This window comes from Notolepis coatsorum (assembly GCF_963971535.1).
Source record: "Notolepis coatsorum genome assembly, chromosome: 18".
In the NCBI taxonomy this organism is placed as follows: domain Eukaryota; kingdom Metazoa; phylum Chordata; class Actinopteri; order Aulopiformes; family Paralepididae; genus Notolepis; species Notolepis coatsorum.
The window spans coordinates 11,836,797-11,859,403 of NC_140182.1; the positions used below are offsets into that span (position 1 = coordinate 11,836,797).

General features: G+C 44.3%; 1 protein-coding gene across 2 annotated transcripts in view; it reads left to right on the plus strand.

Annotated features, from left to right (window-relative positions):
• Positions 1-318: 318 nt before the first annotated feature.
• The window catches only part of rassf7a (Ras association domain family member 7a), a 102,029-nt gene continuing 79,740 nt past the window's right edge, over positions 319-22,607 (plus strand). Inside the window, exons 1-2 of one of the 2 annotated variants that reach the window (XM_084335623.1) lie at positions 319-424; positions 17,218-17,246. The gene's annotated coding sequence lies outside the window, so the exon portion shown is untranslated. Of the gene's footprint in view, positions 425-17,188; positions 17,247-22,607 lie in introns of those variants that run through there. The other variant, XM_084335624.1, reaches the window with a different exon arrangement.

Genomic DNA, 22,607 nt, shown 5'->3' on the forward strand with positions numbered 1-22,607 from the left:
TTCCCCCCACTCTCCCCTGTATGAAATATAAAGGGATAGACAAAAAAACACATTTTGTCCAGTTTTTGTGCCAAACCAACAGCCATTGTTGTATAATGGCCTTAGCAGCTTAGCAACCGACAAACAAACAAACAAACAAACAAACCTCACGGGGGAGTCGGTGGAGCGGCTTCTCATCAATGTATCGGCCAACAACAACTCATCATCGTCATTTGTCACCACATGCTCGCAGCTCGCCACCCCTTTAACGACATGCTCGCCCCTCTGTTGTGTTTACTCTGCAGAGACGAGCCGGAGAGGGACCGACCCGCTGTGGATGAGTTGAAACCCCGGGACACCAGTTGCTTTGACAGTCTGTAACGGTCTGGACGCACCTTGCTCTGGAGGCGCACCTTGCTCTGGACGCACCTTGCTGACTGCCCTGGTAAGTGTTGCCTCCTCTCCTCTACTAGAGAGTTTTGTCAACAACAAAAAAAAAAGCAAAAACCTGCAGAGGAACTAGACGAGCTCAGCTGCTCAGCATTTTGTCCCAACGCGATGGACGCGAAGAAAGCAGCTGCTGATCATCATCATATTAACCAGACAAACTGTACACCACCCACCAGCATCATTCTAGACGAGATCGACAGTTCTGTTGCCGCGGAGCGTGGCTTTAAATTAAAGAGACTCGCCGCCACGTGTGCCAAGCCAAGCCTGCCAAGGCCAACAGGTGCATTTACTGCAAAATTCACCAACAAAACAAAACACCCTTATTTTTATTCTAGTATGCCTAAAGTATGTTTATATTATGAGATCCCGGATTGATTTTGTTCTTGTTTGAACTAAAATGAGGGACCCTGATGTAAACAAGACAAACGTCTTTCTCTGGTCTGCATCCCCTTAACAATTGTGTGTATTGAGCCGTACTGTATTTAGTGTATTGTACCCATTCTGCAATCTGTTAAATAAAGTTTTCATTCATTCATTCATCTACATGTGTTTTGAAGAAGATACTGTTGCTGTGCTGTTGGCCTGGTTGCTGTACTGTTCTACTGTCTCTCTGTCTGTTTGATTAGTTGTGTTGCTGTGCTGTTGGCCTGGTTGCTGTACTGTTCTACTGTCTTGTCTGTCTGTTTGATTAGTTGTGTTGCTGTGCTGTTGGACTGGTTGCTGTACTGTTCTACTGTCTCCCTGTCTGTTTGATTAGTTGTGATTGTGAACTAAGTTGTGCTCACTGCTCAGAGACAGGATGGTGTTGTTTGATTGGTTGTGCTGCTCAGAGACAGGAAGCTCTGCTGATGGTATCAGGATTCCAGGAACTCTCGGCTGCTCCTCTGAGCTGGATGCTGATGTTAGAGGTGGAGAACATTGTTCTGATGTCAGCTAGAGGTGGAGAACGTTGTTCTGATGTCAGCTAGAGGTGGAGAACATTGTTCTGGTGTCAGCTAGAGGTGGAGAACGTTGTTCTGATGTCAGCTAGAGGTGGAGAACATTGTTCTGGTGTCAGCTAGAGGTGGAGAACGTTGTTCTGATGTCAGCTAGAGGGGGAGAACGTTGTTCTGATGTCAGCTAGAGGTGGAGAATGTTGTTCTGATGTCAGCTAGAGGTGGAGAACGTTGTTCTGATGTCAGCTAGAGAGGTGGAGAACACTGTTCTGATGTCAGCTAGAGAGGTGGAGAACACTGTTCTGCTGTCAGCTAGAGGTGGAGAACGTTGTTCTGATGTCAGTAGAGGTGGAGAACACTGTTCTGATGTCAGCTAGAGGTGGAGAACACTGTTCTGATGTCAGCTAGAGGTGGAGAACACTGTTCTGATGTCAGCTAGAGAGGTGGAGAACACTGTTCTGATGTCAGCTAGAGAGGTGGAGAACACTGTTCTGCTGTCAGCTAGAGGTGGAGAACACTGTTCTGCTGTCAGCTAGAGGTGGAGAACAGTGTTCTGATGCCAGCTAGATGTGGAGAACACTGTTCTGATGTCAGCTAGAGGTGGAGAACGTTGTTCTGATGTCAGCTAGAGGTGGAGAACACTGTTCTGATGTCAGCTAGAGGTGGAGAACACTGTTCTGACGTCAGCTAGAGGTGGAGAACGTTGTTCTGATGTCAGCTAGATGTGGAGAACACTGTTCTGATGTCAGCTAGAGGTGGAGAACGTTGTTCTGATGTCAGCTAGATGTGGAGAACACTGTTCTGATGTCAGCTAGAGGTGGAGAACGTTGTTCTGATGTCAGCTAGATGTGGAGAACACTGTTCTGATGTCAGCTAGAGGTGGAGAACGTTGTTCTGATGTCAGCTAGAGGTGGAGAACACTGTTCTGATGTCAGCTAGAGGTGGAGAACGTTGTTCTGATGTCAGCTAGAGGTGGAGAACACTGTTCTGATGTCAGCTAGAGGTGGAGAACACTGTTCTGATGTCAGCTAGAGGTGGAGAACATTGTTCTGATGTCAGCTAGAGGTGGAGAACACTGTTCTGATGTCAGCTAGAGGTGGAGAACAGTGTTCTGATGTCAGCTAGAGGTGGAGAACACTGTTCTGATGTCAGCTAGAGGAGGAGAACGTTGTTCTGATGTCAGCTAGAGGTGGAGAACGTTGTTCTGATGTCAGCTAGAGGTGGAGAACATTGTTCTGATGTCAGCTAGAGGGGCAGAACACTGTTGTATACAATTGTGTGTATTGAGCCGTACTGTATTTAGTGTATTGTACCCATTCTGCAATCTGTTAAATAAAGTTTTCATTCATTCATTCATCTACATGTGTTTTGAAGAAGATACTGTTGCTGTGCTGTTGGCCTGGTTGCTGTACTGTTCTACTGTCTCTCTGTCTGTTTGATTAGTTGTGTTGCTGTGCTGTTGGCCTGGTTGCTGTACTGTTCTACTGTCTTGTCTGTCTGTTTGATTAGTTGTGTTGCTGTGCTGTTGGACTGGTTGCTGTACTGTTCTACTGTCTCCCTGTCTGTTTGATTAGTTGTGATTGTGAACTAAGTTGTGCTCACTGCTCAGAGACAGGATGGTGTTGTTTGATTGGTTGTGCTGCTCAGAGACAGGAAGCTCTGCTGATGGTATCAGGATTCCAGGAACTCTCGGCTGCTCCTCTGAGCTGGATGCTGATGTTAGAGGTGGAGAACATTGTTCTGATGTCAGCTAGAGGTGGAGAACGTTGTTCTGATGTCAGCTAGAGGTGGAGAACATTGTTCTGGTGTCAGCTAGAGGTGGAGAACATTGTTCTGGTGTCAGCTAGAGGTGGAGAACGTTGTTCTGATGTCAGCTAGAGGGGGAGAACGTTGTTCTGATGTCAGCTAGAGGTGGAGAATGTTGTTCTGATGTCAGCTAGAGGTGGAGAACGTTGTTCTGATGTCAGCTAGAGAGGTGGAGAACACTGTTCTGATGTCAGCTAGAGAGGTGGAGAACACTGTTCTGCTGTCAGCTAGAGGTGGAGAACGTTGTTCTGATGTCAGTAGAGGTGGAGAACACTGTTCTGATGTCAGCTAGAGGTGGAGAACACTGTTCTGATGTCAGCTAGAGGTGGAGAACACTGTTCTGATGTCAGCTAGAGAGGTGGAGAACACTGTTCTGATGTCAGCTAGAGAGGTGGAGAACACTGTTCTGCTGTCAGCTAGAGGTGGAGAACACTGTTCTGCTGTCAGCTAGAGGTGGAGAACAGTGTTCTGATGCCAGCTAGATGTGGAGAACACTGTTCTGATGTCAGCTAGAGGTGGAGAACGTTGTTCTGATGTCAGCTAGAGGTGGAGAACACTGTTCTGACGTCAGCTAGAGGTGGAGAACGTTGTTCTGATGTCAGCTAGATGTGGAGAACACTGTTCTGATGTCAGCTAGAGGTGGAGAACGTTGTTCTGATGTCAGCTAGATGTGGAGAACACTGTTCTGATGTCAGCTAGAGGTGGAGAACGTTGTTCTGATGTCAGCTAGATGTGGAGAACACTGTTCTGATGTCAGCTAGAGGTGGAGAACGTTGTTCTGATGTCAGCTAGAGGTGGAGAACACTGTTCTGATGTCAGCTAGAGGTGGAGAACGTTGTTCTGATGTCAGCTAGAGGTGGAGAACACTGTTCTGATGTCAGCTAGAGGTGGAGAACACTGTTCTGATGTCAGCTAGAGGTGGAGAACATTGTTCTGATGTCAGCTAGAGGTGGAGAACACTGTTCTGATGTCAGCTAGAGGTGGAGAACAGTGTTCTGATGTCAGCTAGAGGTGGAGAACACTGTTCTGATGTCAGCTAGAGGAGGAGAACGTTGTTCTGATGTCAGCTAGAGGTGGAGAACGTTGTTCTGATGTCAGCTAGAGGTGGAGAACATTGTTCTGATGTCAGCTAGAGGGGCAGAACACTGTTCTGATGTCAGCTAGAGGTGGAGAACGTTGTTCTGATGTCAGCTAGCGGGGGAGAACATTGTTCTGATGTCAGCTAGAGGTGGAGAACGTTGTTCTGATGTCAGCTAGAGGTGGAGAACGTTGTTCTGATGTCAGCTAGAGGAGGAGAACATTGTTCTGATGTCAGCTAGAGGTGGAGAACACTGTTCTGATGTCAGCTAGAGGAGGAGAACATTGTTCTGATGTCAGCTAGAGGTGGAGAACGTTGTTCTGATGTCAGCTAGAGGTGGAGAACGTTGTTCTGATGTCAGCTAGAGGTGGAGAACAGTGTTCTGATGTCAGCTAGAGGTGGAGAACACTGTTCTGATGTCAGCTAGAGGAGGAGAACGTTGTTCTGATGTCAGCTAGAGGTGGAGAACGTTGTTCTGATGTCAGCTAGAGGTGGAGAACATTGTTCTGATGTCAGCTAGAGGGGCAGAACACTGTTCTGATGTCAGCTAGAGGTGGAGAACGTTGTTCTGATGTCAGCTAGCGGGGGAGAACATTGTTCTGATGTCAGCTAGAGGTGGAGAACGTTGTTCTGATGTCAGCTAGAGGTGGAGAACGTTGTTCTGATGTCAGCTAGAGGAGGAGAACATTGTTCTGATGTCAGCTAGAGGTGGAGAACACTGTTCTGATGTCAGCTAGAGGAGGAGAACATTGTTCTGATGTCAGCTAGAGGTGGAGAACGTTGTTCTGATGTCAGCTAGAGGTGGAGAACGTTGTTCTGATGTCAGCTAGAGGTGGAGAACACTGTTCTGATGTCAGCTAGAGGGGGAGAACGTTGTTCTGATGTCAGCTAGAGGTGGAGAACGTTGTTCTGATGTCAGCTAGAGGTGGAGAACGTTGTTCTGATGTCAGCTAGAGGTGGAGAACACTGTTCTGATGTCAGCTAGAGGTGGAGAACACTGTTATGATGTCAGCTAGAGGGGCAGAACATTGTTCTGCAGTGCGTTCTAGTGGTGGGGGAAACAGTATAGTATCGCGATACTTTGCGTGGCGATACTGTATCGATACAAGGACGCCAAGTATCAATATTTAATTATGCAAAAATAATTGTATAAGGAAGTTGCATTGTTCATTCAATACCTGTAATAGTACAGTAGTCCACTCCACACACGCATGCATTGCACACGCACACGTGTGCATTCAGTTAAGTTGGAATATGACTGTAATACAAACAGTTCAGTTTGTCAGGTACATGCAACACAGATTACAGGGTTGACATCTGTCTGCTTGAGAAAATCCCATTTGCTGCAATAGAAATTATTGAAGTGAGATGAACAGACTGAAAACTTTATTTTATTAGATAAAACATGTTGACAAAGTTTTATTTTGCAGTTGAAAAAAGGTAATATATCGCAATATTAAACATCGCAATACTCAGCATATCGCAATATATTTTTTTATCGCAATATTATCGTATCGTGACTTAAGTATCGTGATAATATCGTATCGTGAGACCTCTGGTGATTCCCACCCCTAGTAGTGCGTTCACTCTGCTCATCTCTAACCGTCATCTCATCCTGTCCGTCCCAACTGATCAAATCCAGTCCTAATAAATTCTCTTGGCACCGATCGGCCGATATACCCAGCCAGCACCCAAATTAATTTCAGCCGCGCCAGAAATTGCTGATTCTTTGGGAATAGATTTGGGCCGAGTGCTGTTGTAGCTGAAAATCTATTTTATGCTGCTGTGTATACGTCTGTCTGCCTTCTTTCTGCCATGAAGTAAGTCCCTCCGTACTGGTGACTCATCTGCCAGCTGCTTCCACTAGGAGACGCTCATGGCTTTGATGCCAGCTGGAGATGACACACACACGCACACGCACGCACACACACACACACACACACACACACACACACACACACACACACACACACACACACACACACACACACACACACACACACACACACACACACACACACACACACACACACACACACTGTCTCAGACTGTCACTCATCTCCAGTGGTGGAAAGTACTTTTACTCAAGTACTGTACTTAAGTACAATTGTGAGCTACTTTGCGTGAGTATTTTCCTTTTAGGGAACTTTATTCCACTACATTTATCTGAACCCATCAGTTACTATAGTTACTTTGAAGAAAAAGATTTTGCATAGAAAACATGGCAAAAATGTATTCATGAAGATTATATATACTTTCATATTTGAAGCCTGTCAACTTCAAGAGGACGTAATCAGAGCAGCATAACTGGACCACATACCACTCACTTTATCATAAACCGTTAATCAGAGCAGCATATCTGGACCACATACCACTTTAACATAACCTTTAGAGGTCAATGGATGGAGGTTTGAACGCTTCCAAGCACTGGAATACACAAACATTATGTAGAATGCATACTTTTACTTCAGATACTTAAGTACATGCAATAGAAAATACTTCTCTACTTTTACTTAAGTCGAATTTGAATAGAGGACTTTTACTTAACCCTTTCACTGCCGCACTATACCAAAACGGTTAACCCTTTCACTGCGACAACAACACACAGAAGGTTAACCCTTTCACTGCCACACAACAGAAGGTTAACCCTTTACTATCACACTAGTAAAGGGTTAACTAGGGATGTCCGATATTATCGGCCTACCGATATTATCGGCCGATATCGGCATTAAAATGTGATATCGGAAAATATGGGTATCGTTTAAAAAAAAATATCTTTTTATTTTTTTTTACATTTCGATAACCTTTATTTACCCAGGCAAGCAAGTAAGAACAAATTCAGATTTTATTTATTGTCAAAAGTATGCATAATGTTGTGTTAATTCCACAACAAGAGATTCTCGAAGTCAACTTCCTGCCTGTTGTTGCTACGCAACTCCAGCGTGGGGGGAAACTGCCCCGCCTGGTACATTGTGTACGGTTCATTTAGTGCAGAAACGGATTGTTAAAGCGGCAAATTAAAGACAATCAAGCGGAATTTTCTTCAGTCCTTCACAATGCCAAAGAGCTGCTGTGTTACGCGTTGTACTAATGACAAAAACAGAAATCCAAATCACAAGTTTTATACCATCACAGAGGGAAAAGTGGCTGTGGCTAACTTTCGGCTAACTCGCTCTGCTGTTGTGGTTGTGGTAGCTACATGCTAAGCTAACGTTAATCACATCATATCGAACCGATAGGAGCTTATCTTATCTAATCTTACGTGGATGTTTGATCGGGTAGTGGCACACGTGGTACCACCACGTAAGATTAGATAAGATAAACTCCTATCGGTTCGATATGATGTGATTAACGTTAGCTTAGCATGTAGCTACCACGACCACAACACCAGAGCTAGTTAGCCGAACGTTAGCCGCCAGCCACTTTTAACTCTGTGATGGTATAAAACTTGCGATTTGGATTTCTGTGTTTGTTTGGTTATTAGTACAAAACGTAACATAGCAGCTTCAATTTGGGTATTCGAGAGTTGGCCATGTCTATATGTGTTTTGTATGGACATTATGTCAAGTCAATCAGGGGGAGCTTCTTTGAATCATATCTCGCCTTAGAATCACCAGAAAGGCTTTCGAAATAGTGAAATGCCATGTTGGCCTCAATATTTTCAAAACAAATCGTATGAAAATGTTATGAAATGAACAAGAATGTGATAAAACATGTAATAAAAACGGACCTCAACACATGCATTTGATACTAGAAATCCGTATGGTCCCCCTATACCAAGATGGCGGCGGTCTCGTGACATCAGAGTGTCTTCGAGAATATGTCATGTTAATTACCTGAAATTATTAAAAATGTTGGGGGGGGGGGAACCCTGCATATATCGGTATCGGTTGATATCGGTTGATATCGGTATCGGAAATTAAGAGTTGGACAATATCGGTATCGGTAAAAAAGCCAATATCGAGCATCCCTAGGGTTAACCTTCTGTCGTGTGGCAGTGAAAGGGTTAGAACTGTGTGTACTTCTTCCATTGCTCATCTCATACCCTTCATTGCACACACTGTAGGCCAGCCTACAGTACAGTACGTCTGTCTTTCACTGTCCTCCCTTGACGAGGGTCTCACGGGCGTGTGACCCGAGAGCACTCCCCTGCCAGCTTAATGATGTCACCTCGCCGAGCAGCAGTCTGCTCTGTCCATCTGTATGCAAAGATAGATTACTACTTCCTGCACTGGCCGCTCTCTGTCAGCCATGCAGGCGCATAGCCTGCTTCTAATGCTGCTCAATTTTCTCTTTGTCATGTGAGCCGTTCCAAATGTTCTCACTCTCTCTGTTTAGTGTTTAGTCAGGTCAAGTGTTCCTTTATTGATCCACTTGGGGAAATCCAAGTGTCATATCAGCATATGGGGGGGGGGGGGGGGGGGGGGGGGGGTACAGGTAGGATAGGTACATAGATACTAGAATAATAGAACAAAGTGCAAGTAATAATGATAATAGTGATAACGGTGGTAGTAGTGAACAGTAGTGAGTGGCAGGATTCAATCAGACAATCGGACAGTAGTAATAGTGATGATGGTATACATCATGGTCCAAACTGTAGTGACACACTGCACCAGAGTCCTAACAGTGTTTGTTATTAAGAGTCAGATTATATAGGGCTGCACGATTTTGGGAAATAATCTAATTGCGATTTTTCTGACCGATATTGCGATTGCGATAAAATTTGCAATTATAATTTTTTTTTAACAGCCCCACAGAGGTTTATTGTAAAATGCGGCTTGCATCTGGCCTACGCAGTGGGTCTTTTCAGGACACCGAGCCTGAAAATCTTTCTACCTTTTTTTCCTGTACTTTACTCTCCCTCTCTGAAGTCTAAACTTGGAACACACAATCTAAAACCCCTTACCTCCCTCTCCCAAACCGATCTTGTATCTCAATGGGACTTCCTGGTTAAATAAATATTTTTTTTGCGATTTGATAATTGCATCATTCCAAATCGCCATTTCGATTTAAAATCGATTAATCGTGCAGCCCTATAGTCCTAACAGTGTTTATTATTAAGAGTCAGATAGTCCTAACAGTGTTTATTATTTAACCAGCTGTTAGTTCTCCAGCAATTGGCAGCAGTCCGTGCCCAGTGTGTGTGTAGACTAAACTGACTCCAGATCAGTCTTTAGCTCCGGAGTAGGCGACTCTGACATTACAATGCACCTAGTATAGCTAGGTCACTCTGCATATTTAGCATTTGAACTTCCTCCCTTCACACTGTGTCAGGTGGCGACACACACACACACACGCAAAACCTGTCTGTGTGCTTATCGAGCGCTGACTCACACACATGTGATTGTTTGATTTAAAAAGCTCACAAAAAAAAAACCTTCTGGTTCCTCCTGCCGCCAGTTCACGCTTATCTCCGATCATCAGAGCGTACGGGCCGATACTGTTGTTGAAACAAAACAAAGCGGAACAATCTCACATCCCGTACCTGGTCGTTTCGCTTTCTGTTGTTGTTTGTTTGTTTCTTTATTTACACATATAAAAACAATTACATATATTAACACTTTGATCGCCATGGTTCAAATTCATAATTTACCATCCCTAGCCAGCTCTATTTGTCTATGGAGAAGTTCCCCTTCTTTGCAGGGCTATAACTTTTTAAATTCTATTGCTAAATTGCCATTATTATGGCCCATTCAATGTCCTATATCCATTGTTCAGGGTGTAGCAACGATATACTTTTTCATTCACATATTCATACTAAAATATGGTCTAAAGTATAAGTATGTTTTTATCGTTTTCTGCAGCTTTCTCCAGAACTTGATTTATAGCTCCAAATGCATTATATTGATGATCAAATACAGTTTGGTAGCGATCGTTGCCAGATGAAAAATTTCAATTGGAGGTACTTCTTGAAGTTACTACGTATCATCTGATATTGACCGGATGGGCGAGGGGGCGTTTATAATTCCGTGGGCAACGTTAGATGATTCATCCAGTGTGGGTCATATGATCATCATAGCAGTTTATATGGAACACGTTAGAATATAACGCTGCAACTCACCGTGGCTTCCTCGCGCCGCTGGCAGATGAGCGTGGAACAGAATCTTTTCTATTATGGGATGGAGAAATGCCAGATCCATTTCCAGGTTGTATAATAGTATATACGTCCAAATCATGTTGTTTTTTCGAGTTATTTGCACCGATCGATGTTCACTGTGTCAAGACGGAGTCTCTCTAACGATAGCGAGTGCCCGGACGACATATGGATGAGCACTTCCGTCTTCCGGTCTGACGAGTCGCTTCCTGTTGGCGATCTGCCGATCGGCCACCAGATGGCGCTCTTGAACCGCTAGAGAGTTGAGTGGAGCTTTGCAGTATATCTCTGGTCCCCGGAGGAGAAATATGATTTCGATCACAGATTTTTGAAATATTGATATCAAAGACGAGTTACGGCGTCTTCGGCAGAATGAGCATGGCTAGGAATGACGTCTAAACACGTCATCGGCGATTAAAGTGTTAATACAATACAATCCACAAGGGATGTGTAGGAGAATTGCCTAAAAACCCTCTAGGGGCTTGCATGTGGCATTCACCAGGAAGCAAAATTACACTGATATTATATCAAGATAAAATATAACCCCCCCCCCCCCCCCCCCCCAAACAAACACACACAAGCAGGTCTACATATAGACACCGAAGCAGGCACCCATGCCATACGATTTCGGGGTTTAGAGAAAACAAGTAATCACAGGAAGAATATATAATAAAACGAAAATACAATAACAAAATACAACAGCCTAGACTAGAGTAAGACTGTGCCAAACTATTGTCTGTTGACAAGCGGTTACGGGACTGTTAATCCTCGGCTAGGCCTCTCCATTACCTTTGCAGATAAATCAATGGCGGAGACTTAGGCCTGTCATTGCCGTCCAGAGTGTTAGAAACCACCAGCTCTCCTTGTTGTGTTCCCCCACCCGGGCCCATCATCAGCAGTCCTGTCACAGCCGCGCCGCACGGGAGGAACTGGACCCTCTTCTCTGTGTAAATGCTGTTCTGAGAGAGCGAGAGAGTCCTGTCCCTCTCCGTGCTGAAGTGCGGTCATTTAGGCTGCTGCTTGATTCTGATTTATTGCTCCGATTACATGCCTGACAAGTAAAATGTGGAATCCGGACTATTTTTTCCCCATCCATTTCATTCAGTCCAATCCAATGGGGTGCAATACCATCCGGAGAGACGATAGGGGGCGGTATTTTCCCTGTTCGAGCTCAGACAGATCCCCACTGGTAACGTGAGGCTAGATTGATGAAAAATGAATGGAAATCGATAATAAAAAAAATAACGATTAAAAACGAGATTTCTCGTCGGTTGGCACTCAAAGTGTTAAATGTGGCCAATATCAGATTCCAGTGTGAACTGGTCATGCTCCTGAACTGACCCACATGCTCAGTAAAGTTTCCAGTTTGTTTATTATTTGTCACAATATAAAATACATGTACTTTACGGTGAAATGCTTGGTTCTGTTGGAGCCCCTGAGAGTGTGCTTCATACAGTAAAAAGAAAAGTTGCATGACTGTTCAGACTGAGGTCACATAGCAACAAATCAGACCTGTATCTGATTCAGGACCACATTATGAAATCATCATTGAAAAATGACCAAATCATCATTGAACAAATCTGATTCCATGTGATTTGTGCTGCTCACACTGTAGTGATTAAAGGGGACATGCATTGCTATTCCTTGCACTATTTGGGAAACTTTACACAATTCCTGTGAGTCTATGGAAGACATCTGTAAGGTTTATTTAAAATAAAATCATTGTTTTATATTTCTAATGGAGTACTCAAAAGCATCATTTTCCAGCCTCAGGATTTCAGCCTGTTATTGGATGGGCTCCGCCCATAAGCGCTTTCAGTGACAGTCACGCACACAGCGTGATACATACGAGAGAGAGAGAGAACGAGCAAGCGAGAGAGGGAGAGAGAGATGCGTCCCGACACACACGCAGTCAAGTTTGTGTATGTGTGTGTCCCCCGACGAGGGAGAGAGATGGCGCATACACATTTACACACACTTCTGCAGTCCCTCCCGCCGTCCCTCTCTCTCTCCATCTCTCTCTCTCTCTCTCCCTCTCGCTCGTTCTCTGCCTGTCAAACCCTGTTTGAGGAAGTGTCGGGTTACAATGCGGTCTCTGGTCTCTGCACTATAATGGTTGATGTGGGCGGTGGAGGTGAGTACAACCAGGGGCGGAGCTATGTAAATCAATGCTATATTAACGTCACGGAAACCATCAAATCAGAACAGTTTAGTTGAGTGAGGGAGGATCTCGTGAACTCGAGACTAGACTGATGAGTCAATATGGTAATTAGAGACACAGACCCATTGATAATAACCTGTATTACTATAAAACCATGCTAAACACAGAAAAAAGGCATTTATAATGCATGTCCCCTTTAACTGTTACACCGCTGAACGGCATGCTGGGTACAGCTCGCTAGCTAGCCAGGTAGTATGACAGTCTGTTAACGGCTGGGAGAACAGAAAAGAAAGAGAGACCGGAGATGTTACATGGTAGCAAAGTTTTGTACGTTTGCCATGTTGTTTCACTAAGCTCACACATTTCAAGCATCAGTGATGTAACGTTCAGAATTAATGCTTTAGTTCCCGGAAAATATGCTAGCCTGGTCCGCTAGTCTTAGCTGTTAGCAATGACAACAGCCAGCTAGCTCGCTTGTTGGATTATCTCACGTTCACTATTAAGTAAAAACAAAACCATACGTGAGCGCCGGACCCAAGTATAGTCGGGTTAACTCGCCGAACGTTCGGCGCCAGACCCGAGTATAGTCGGGTTTTGGTCGTTATTTCTTTTATTCTCTATTTCCATTCATAATCCATCGAGGGAGCCTGATGTTATCATTGGGAATGGGTCTGAGATCGCAAACGTCCAATACCGCCGCCTGCCGCCTTGTGGTCGGTATTGCACATCCTTGGAAACTCTCTGGCTTGGTCTGTGCGTTGATAAAGTCCGGTCCGGGTTTTCCTTGTTGGGCAGGACAAGCGTTTATAATGCATGGATTGAGGAGAATCGAGCACTCCCTGTTCATGTTCTTTGGTGGATTATGTTGGCAACACGATCGACATCAATACTTGGAATGGTGATCAGATAATTGGAATATTCTTTTTGGAGTACATCCTAGTCAAGGTAAGGGCTATATGGTATCAATCTTGCGTTGATCCAAGAATCCATTCACAGCGATCCGACCATGTGTGTAATGTGTGTGTAACGTGTCCCGTTGGTGGCGATCAAAGCATGGAAAAACACCCCCCCCACCCTTTCATGTATTCATGATGAAACATAATACCGATAATATAGCGTTGATTTCAGATTGATTGTTGATACAGGCGAGAAATGGCACGCTTTTTAGTTAAATGCACTAAACGCTGCATAGCGGCGTTTTCTGGGACTAGACAGGATTACTCAAACTATACTCATATTCACCACGGTATAAAACGGGAATGTATGGATGAAAAAATTCGTTCTTTTTCACAAATTGAACGATAGATACTCGATGTCAAATGGGCAATAGTTTTATATCCATAGTTTGAGCCCTGCAAACACCGCCATGTATCCGTATACTTTAAAGCGGTGGCCTAATTACCACATGGTACACGGCGACCTCTGGCACTGAAAGTGTTAATGTGGAAGCTCAGACATTTCAAGCATCAACAATCTAACTTTCGGAATGAATGCTTTTGTTCCTGGAAATATTGTTAGCCAGCTAGCTCGTTTGATTAATCTCACGTTTGCTATTAAGTAAAAACAATATATGTTAACGTGAGGTTGGGGGGGGGGGGGGGGGTGTTCGATTAGCATTGGAATAGTTCTCAGTGGTAATGGAATAGTTCCCAGTGGTAATGGAATAGTAGTTTTGTGAGTTTTTCCCATCCCTATTGTAGTGTTGTAATTATGAAGAGGTGTTTTTAGGTAAGACAGCTGCGATGCTAGTGTGCTCAGTCCCACACAACGTCTCTCCGTCTCTACGCTAAGCTGTGGAACGTCCTACATTTACCGTTTTTCTTCTCTTGTTATTATAAATGAAAACAAAACTCCATAGTGCACCTTTAATCCAAATAACCGTAAGATCACCTATTTTAATATGTAAATTGTTTATACCCACAAGTTGTAAGCCTTGTAGACGTAAAAAATATGCCTTTTACAATTGTTTTTTTTTACAAAAGATTAAATCTGCAAATATCCTGGTAGTATCAAATTTTTCTCTCACACAATCCACTCATAGACAGACAGGCAGAAAAAAATATTTATTGTTCTGAGGCTGAGCACATACACTAGTGATTTGCAGTCAAAGTGTTCACATACTTTATTCTACTCAATACACAATGTCCACGTTAATAGCCCTCAAACATGCTGAACTAGAGTGTAGGCACAAGTTACGCTGCTCAAAATAAAATTTTCTGATATATACAAACTACTACCTATACAGACTATTCAAAAAACGAGGTCAACACACGCCTCACGCGCTTTCCCTCCGTTTCGTTGTTGTCCGTTCTCACACTAGTCGTCCAGCTCGGTGGCTGGAACCGCCTCTCGTAATGACGAGCAGCGTGGACGCACAGGTCGCTCACGGTTTCTTTGTGAACTTCGCAGTAGTTGTGCAGAACAAAGCAAGCGTAGATAACAGTAGGCAGGTCCTCGGTGTTTATGTCCATAGCTCTCCGCAACATCGCAAAGCGCGCCTTCAGACGTCCGAACGAACACTCGATCGCCACGCGTGCCTTGCCAAGCTGTAGCCCGTAATGCCGCTCCGGTACGTTTGCGCCGCCGTCGGGGTATTCCTTCATGAGAAATGGCATCAGTGGATACGCCGGATCACCCAGGAGAAAGACGGAGACAGGCTCTTCACCCGGCACTAGCTCTTTCGGGCAGGGGGGGATTGTCCCGTTGGTTAGGGCGGCGCACAGCGGCGAGTTCACAAAGATGCGAGCGTCGTGTACGCTGCCGGGCCACATGACCACAACATCCATAAAACGGTAGTTGGAGTCACACAGCGCTTGTACGTTGAGAGAGTGTCTCCCCTTTCTGAAGACGTAGTCTGTGGAACCAACTCGGGGTCTTTTGATTTCTATGTGTGTGCAGTCGATCGCGCCCAGACACTGAGGCATTCCGTGTGTTTCGTGGAACCTTGCGACATGCCGCTTCACCTCAGCCTCTGTTCTCGGTATTCTGATGTATTCTGGGCCCAGGTGGGCGGTGATGGCCTTACAGACTTGTCTGACTATGATGGAAACGGACGGTCGAGATATTCCAAATGAATTTGCGACTTTCCTCTGTTTGCCGCCGTCGCTCAGGTAATACAACGTGCACGCTACCTTTGTGAGCACATCCACGGGGGCCCGCATCGCGGTTGTGATTCCTTCCAAATGCGGACGGAGTCTCTCGCTGAGGTTGATCACGGACGATCTCGACATTCTAAACTTCTTACGCCATTCCTCGGGAAGCGTGACTTCGTCGACAAAATTCCTCCACCATAGTCCCGTTGTTTTCCCTGGTCTCTTCCAGAACCGGCGCTCCAGATGATAGGGTCGATAACGATACCGGAGACGAGGATGGTCGTTAAACATTTCCATTGTGCGCCTGCGTCTGCGTATTTCCACCGTGCGTCTTTCCGTCGCGCGTCTGCGTCTAGCTCCGGCGTTTAGTGATTCCTTAAGCTGTAATATAGCTTTTAAAAGAAGAAAGGCTGTGAACATCACCTGAACTACTTGGTCGTTCATGTTGATTAATCCAGTGCTGGAAAAATATGGCTGGATCCTGTTGTTCTCTTCCGGTTTTGACCGGACGTTGGCGAGGGCACGCGGACGTTGGGACGTGAACGTGGAAGTTTGTGTCTATAGGGCATGCGCCCGCGCTCGACTACAGAAACGACAATGGCGCGCGCGAGGTTACATGACACCGGTCCAAGGGACTTTTGACAATGAAAACACCTTTTGCGCGTTGCTGCTGCTGGGCAAACGAAAATGCCAGCTAAAATGCTGTTGCCATTCGACTTGGAGGTGCAAACGAAATCATTCGAAAATGCAATGTTGTTGTTTTCCCCCTCATGTAACCGCAGCCTCTCTGTCTCTCTCTCTTTCTCTCTCTCTCTCTCTTGCTCTCTCTCCGTCTGTCCTCGTCTGTTTATTTTTAACTTTCACTTCTTTGTGCTCTCTCTTCTCTCTTCTCTCTCCCCTCTCCCCCTCTCTCTCTCTCTCTCTCTCTCTCTCTCTCCCCCTCTCCCTCTGTGTTCTTTTTGTGTGGTGCAGACTAGGGGAACGGCAGTTCGGCAGTCATGTGACTTTTTTGTCTCAACACAATTGCCGGTGTTTGTCATTGGCCGATTTCTTTGAAAGAGCATTGGTTTCCACGGCGACAGAGAATGGCGGCACCACTTCACTTTTCTCTGCCGCTGAACCCCCCCCCCCCTTCCCCCCCATCTACCCCTCCCCTCTGCTCTAAGTGTCGGTGTGTCGAGTGTCTCCCTCTCCCTCTCTCTCTCTCTCTCTCTCTCTCTCTCTCTCTCTCTCTCTCTCTCTCTCTCGCTCTCTCTCTCTCTCGCTCTGTCTCTCTCTGTGGTGGATCAGGTAGCCACACAGACACAGTGTGAGTGTGTCTCTCTCTCTCTCTCTCTCTCTCTCTCACTCTCTCTCTCTCTCTCTCTCTCTCTCTCTCTCTCTCTCTCTCTCTCTGGTGGATCAGAGACAGTGTGTGTGTCTCTCTCTCTCTGGTGGATCAGGTAGCCACACAGAGACGGTGTGTGTGTGTGTCTCTCTCTCTCTCTCTCTCTCTCTCTCTCTCTCTCTCTCTCTCTCTCTCTCTCTCTCTCTCTCTCTCTCTCTCTCTCTCTGTGGTGGATCAGGTAGCTCACAGAGACAGTGACAGGGCTGTTTCTCTCTCTCCTCTCATTTCTCATCAGGAACAGAGCAGACGATTGGACCGCGGGAGGTGAGTGGAAACAGAGCTGGTTTTTTAGTCTTTTTAGTTTAGTACTTTTATCTCGTATATATATTTCCCCCTGCTCTCGTCTTTGTGATATAAAGTAACAAGCGAATACTCTGAAGCTTCTTCTGACAAAAGAGTCTGTAATCCGTTTGTTAAAAGTTACTCCGGGGGTTTTGAGTGCTACTACTCAAGACGGTCCTTTTTGCTCTTGTTGCCGTGAGATACTTGAGATTGTCTGTGGTGGGAGTTGCTGTGGTAACATGCTTGGTGTGAGTTGCCATGGTAACATCATGCTTGAGACTCTGAAGGAAAGGCGCTGGTTTAAGCTGCGTACCGGCATTCTGGCTGATGTGTTCAATGATGAATTAGTGAGAAGGGTCTCAGTCAGCTCTGATGTTATTACAGCCTCAACACTCTCTCTCTCTGTCTCTCTCTCTGTGTCTCTGTCTCTGTCTCCTCTCTATCTGGCTCTCTCTGTCTCTGTCTCTCTCTCTCTCGCTGTCTCTCTCTCTGTCTCTGTCTCTTTCTGTCTCTCTCTCTCTGTCTCTGTCTATCTCTCTCTGTCTCTGTCTCTCTCTCTCTGGCTCTCTCTCTATCTGTCTCTCTCTTTCTCTCTCTCTCTCTCCGTCTCTGTCTCTATGTCTGTCTCTGTCTCTGTCTCTCTCTCTCTCTCTCTCTCTCTCTCTCTCTCTCTCTCTCTCTCTCTCTCTCTCTCTCTCTCTCTGTCTATATATCTTTCTCTCTATCTGTCTTTCTCTTTCTCTTTCTCTCTCTCTCTCTCCGTCTCTGTCTCTCTGTCTGTCTGTCTCTCTCTCTCTCTCTCTCTCTCTCTCTCTCTCTCTCTCTCTCTCTGTCTCTCTCTCTCTGTCTATATATCTTTCTGTCTCTCTCTCTCCTCTCTCTCTCTCTCTGTCTCTCTCTCTCTCTCTCTCTCTCTCTCTCTCTCTCTCTCTCTCTCTCTCTCTCTCTCTCTCTCTCTCTCTCTCTCTCTCTCTCTCTCTCTCTCTCTCTCTCTCTCTCTCTCTGTACCAGGATCAGAAACGTTGCTATGTCTTTTGTCTTGAATGGAACATGTATTGTTTTTAGAAATTAACAGGATAGACCGCGGGGGCCACAGTGGCTCAGGAGGTAGAGCGGTCGACCGTCTGGTAATCCAGAGGTTCCCGGTTCGATTCCCGCTCCTCCCAGGGAATCTTGAGCTCTTGACCCCTAACTGCTCCCGATGAGCAGCTTGGCACCTTGCATGGTCGCCTCTGCCGTCGGTGTGTGAATGTGTGAGTGAAATGTGAGGAACAAATTGTAAAGAGCTTTGGATAAAAGCGCAAAATAAACACAGTCCATTTACTTATGACTCACGGCTACATAACCTAGGTAGAACATGGTTTGCGTCACGGCTACATAACCTAGGTAGAACATGGTTTAACTCACGGCTACATAACCTAGGTAGAACATGGTTTAACTCATGGCTACATAACCTAGGTAGAACATGGTTTAACTCACGGCTACATAACCTAGGTAGAACATGGTTTAACTCACGGCTACATAACCTAGGTAGAACATGGTTTAACTCACAGCTACATAACCTAGGTAGAACATGGTTTAACTCACGGCTACATAACCGGTAGAACATGGTTTAACTCATGGCTACATAACCTAGGTAGAACATGGTTTAACTCACGGCTACATAACCTAGGTAGAACATGGTTTAACTCACGGCTACATAACCTAGGTAGAACATGGTTTAACTCATGGCTACATAACCTAGGTAGAACATGGTTTAACTCACAGCTACATAACCTAGGTAGAACATGGTTTAACTCACGGCTACATAACCTAGGTAGAACATGGTTTAACTCATGGCTACATAACCTAGGTAGAACATGGTTTAACTCACAGCTACATAACCTAGGTAGAACATGGTTTAACTCACAGCTACATAACCTAGGTAGAACATGGTTTGACTCACGGCTACATAACTAGGTAGAACATGGTTTGACTCACGGCTACATAACCTAGGTAGAACATGGTTTAACTCACGGCTACATAACCTAGGTAGAACATGGTTTGACTAACGTCACCTTCGAATTTCTTTTTGGAATTCGAAGCTTCGGGGCAGAGATTCGATTTTAATTCGAAGCTTCTAGATAAAAAATAAATTAATTTTTTTTTTAATGTTGTGGGACTTGTACAGCACTTTGTTCAACTTTGTCAGTGCTGTAAAGTTTAAACTTTTTTAAATCTTAGACAAACAAAACACTTTGCTTTCATGAAATATTGTAAGCTGTCATTTGAGGCTTTATTATAAAAGCAGCACAATGAACACAAATCTGTCAGTGCCGAGTCCGACCTCATCTTAAATAACAAACAGCATTGCTTGTTGTAGTTAACAAAGAGAGGCAGAGTTGATTTCGCACCAACATATTTTTTCTTTTTTAATGTCATATTATTATTATATATATATTTTTTTTTATAATCGAAATTTATTTTCATATTCGAATCCCATGCCCATCGAACGAAGCTTCGAAGTATTTAAGAGAGCCCTAGTCACGGCTACATAACTAGGTAGAACATGGTTTAACTCACGGCTACATAACCTAGGTAGAACATGGTTTGACTCCCGGCTACATAACCTAGGTAGAACATGGTTTAACTCACAGCTACATAACCTAGGTAGAACATGGTTTGACTCACGGCTACATAACCTAGGTAGAACATGGTTTAACTCACGGCTACATAACCTAGGTAGAACATGGTTTAACTCACGGCTACATAACCTAGGTAGAACATGGTTTAACTCACGGCTACATAACCTAGGTAGAACATGGTTTAACTCACGGCTACATAACCTAGGTAGAACATGGTTTAACTCACGGCTACATAACCTAGATAGAACATGGTTTAACTCACGGCTACATAACCTAGGTAGAACATGGTTTAACTCACGGCTACATAACCTAGGTAGAACATGGTTTGACTCACGGCTACATAAGATAGAAGTTTCAAGTTTCTCAAGTTTCTTTAATAGTTGTCATACAGAAGTACAGAATACTTTTATACATAATGCTTCTTTCTGTTACGCTCCAGAGACTGTGCTAGACAAAAGATAAGTATGAAATAAAATAAGTATAGCATGTAAAAAATAGAATGTAAAAAATAGAAGTCACGTACGTAGACACAAGTGTTCAGTATGTACATATGTACAATGTTCAATGCAGAGTAGAAGTAACTGAGTTACCATACAATATACTATGCAATATACTAATATACAATATACTATATAGTGCAAAGCAGAAATGGGAAGATATAGAACACTTTATTGCCATTTCAAGTTGATTGGGATTTGTCTTGGTGCCAAACATACAGTACATGATACAATATAAAAACATACAATATAAAAACATACAAGAATACATGCAATGCAATCCCTGCAATAGAAGTATTTCACAAACAATAAAAAAAAAAATGCTACACTGCCTAAAAGAGCTCAGTGTTCCAATGTAAACAAAGTACATATTGCCTTAAAGTGCCCGTCGGCTGGTTTATGGTACAAAGTGCCTGTGCATTAGGACTTGAGTTCAGGTTGATGGACAACCTCGGGAATATATGTGCTATTTTTAAAAACGAGATGTCCTCCACCTGAGACTTTGGAATCTTCTGCCAGAGGGAAGGGGGTTAAAAAGGTATAGTACGCAGGGTGAACATGGTTTGACTCGCGTCACGGCTACATAACCTATAGGTAGAACATGGTTTCCCTGTGCTATCTTGGGAGACCAGGGCCTTCTTAGTTCCTTTCTGTGTTCCATGAAAGATTCAACAGCTGCGCGCCGCTCCTCTGTTCCGCTTAATACCTCACTCACACCGCGGCACAGATGCGGTTTGGACCGTGTTTATAAAACCGGGCCACTCTGTGTGTGTGTGTGTGTGTGTGTGTGAGACCGGACGGCATGGCAACCATCGTGAAGCGGCGTCCTCCTCCTCCTCAACCGCCGGGCTCGTGTTCCAACCAACCAGGTGGCCGCCGTCGCATCGCTTGTTTAGCGTTTCCCCGGCAACAACACCCAAAGCAGGTTGCAGGCCACTCCCACATGGTGCGCTTTATCTGATGACCTGGAGGATCCTCTTCTGAGCTCGTACACGCACACACACACACACACGCACACACACACACGTACACACACACACACACACACACACGCACACACACACACACACGCATACACACGCATACACACACGTACACACACACACACACATGCACACGCACACACACACACACACACGTACACACACACACGTACACACACACACACACACACGTACACACACACACACACACACACACACACACACACACACACACACACACACACACACACACACACACACAGTGTCTTGTTCTCCGACACTTGACTCTCACACAGAGAATCTCTCGGTAGCAGAAACGGATATTCATGTCGAGGTAATGAAGCAGTTCGGTGTAACAGGATGTATACGTTCACTGGCCTTTGTTGCTGCTATAGATTAGAAAGGGTTCATATTTTCATACTTTCATAGATTAGATTTAGATTAAAATGTATTGTCATCATCATTGCAGCACAAGTACAGTACAACAAAAAGCCTACGAGAGCGAAGCTGGAGTGGCGTAGGCATCACAGAGTGATGAACATATGAACCCTTTTCTAATCTATAGCAGCAACAAAGGCCATTTACATTTACATTTAGTCATTTAGCTGCTGACGCTTTTATCCAAAGCGACTTACAAGTTCTGTACGACAAGTCATCAGGAAGGGCACAGCTCTATCAGCTGAGTAACAATGTTCATCAAAGTGTTGAGTGATACAGTGTAGGTTAGTTTATTAGGACAAGTGCATGACAGACAGTAAGGTTAGTTAGGGTTAGATTTCTTTAAATTTTTTATTATTATTATTTCTAGGGATGTTCGATATTGGCTTTTTTACCGATATCCGATATACCGATATTGTCCTGGAACTCTTAATAACCGATACCGATATATGTGGGGGATGGGGGCAATGGAATTAACACAATATTATGCATACATTTCACAATAAATAAATAAAATAAAATAAAAATGTCTTACTTGCTTTAGTCATTTAGCTGACGCTTTTATCCAACGCGACTTACAAGTTCTGTACGACAAGTCATCAGGAAGGGCACAACTCTATTAGCTGAGTAACAATGTTTATCAAAGTGTTGAGTGCTACAGTGTAGTTTAGTTGCCTGGGTAAATAAAGGTTAAATAAATGTAAAAATTAAATAAAAGATTTTTTTATTTATTTTCTTTTGAAAACTGATACTGATAATTTCCGATATTACATTTTAATGCCAATATCGGCCGATAATATC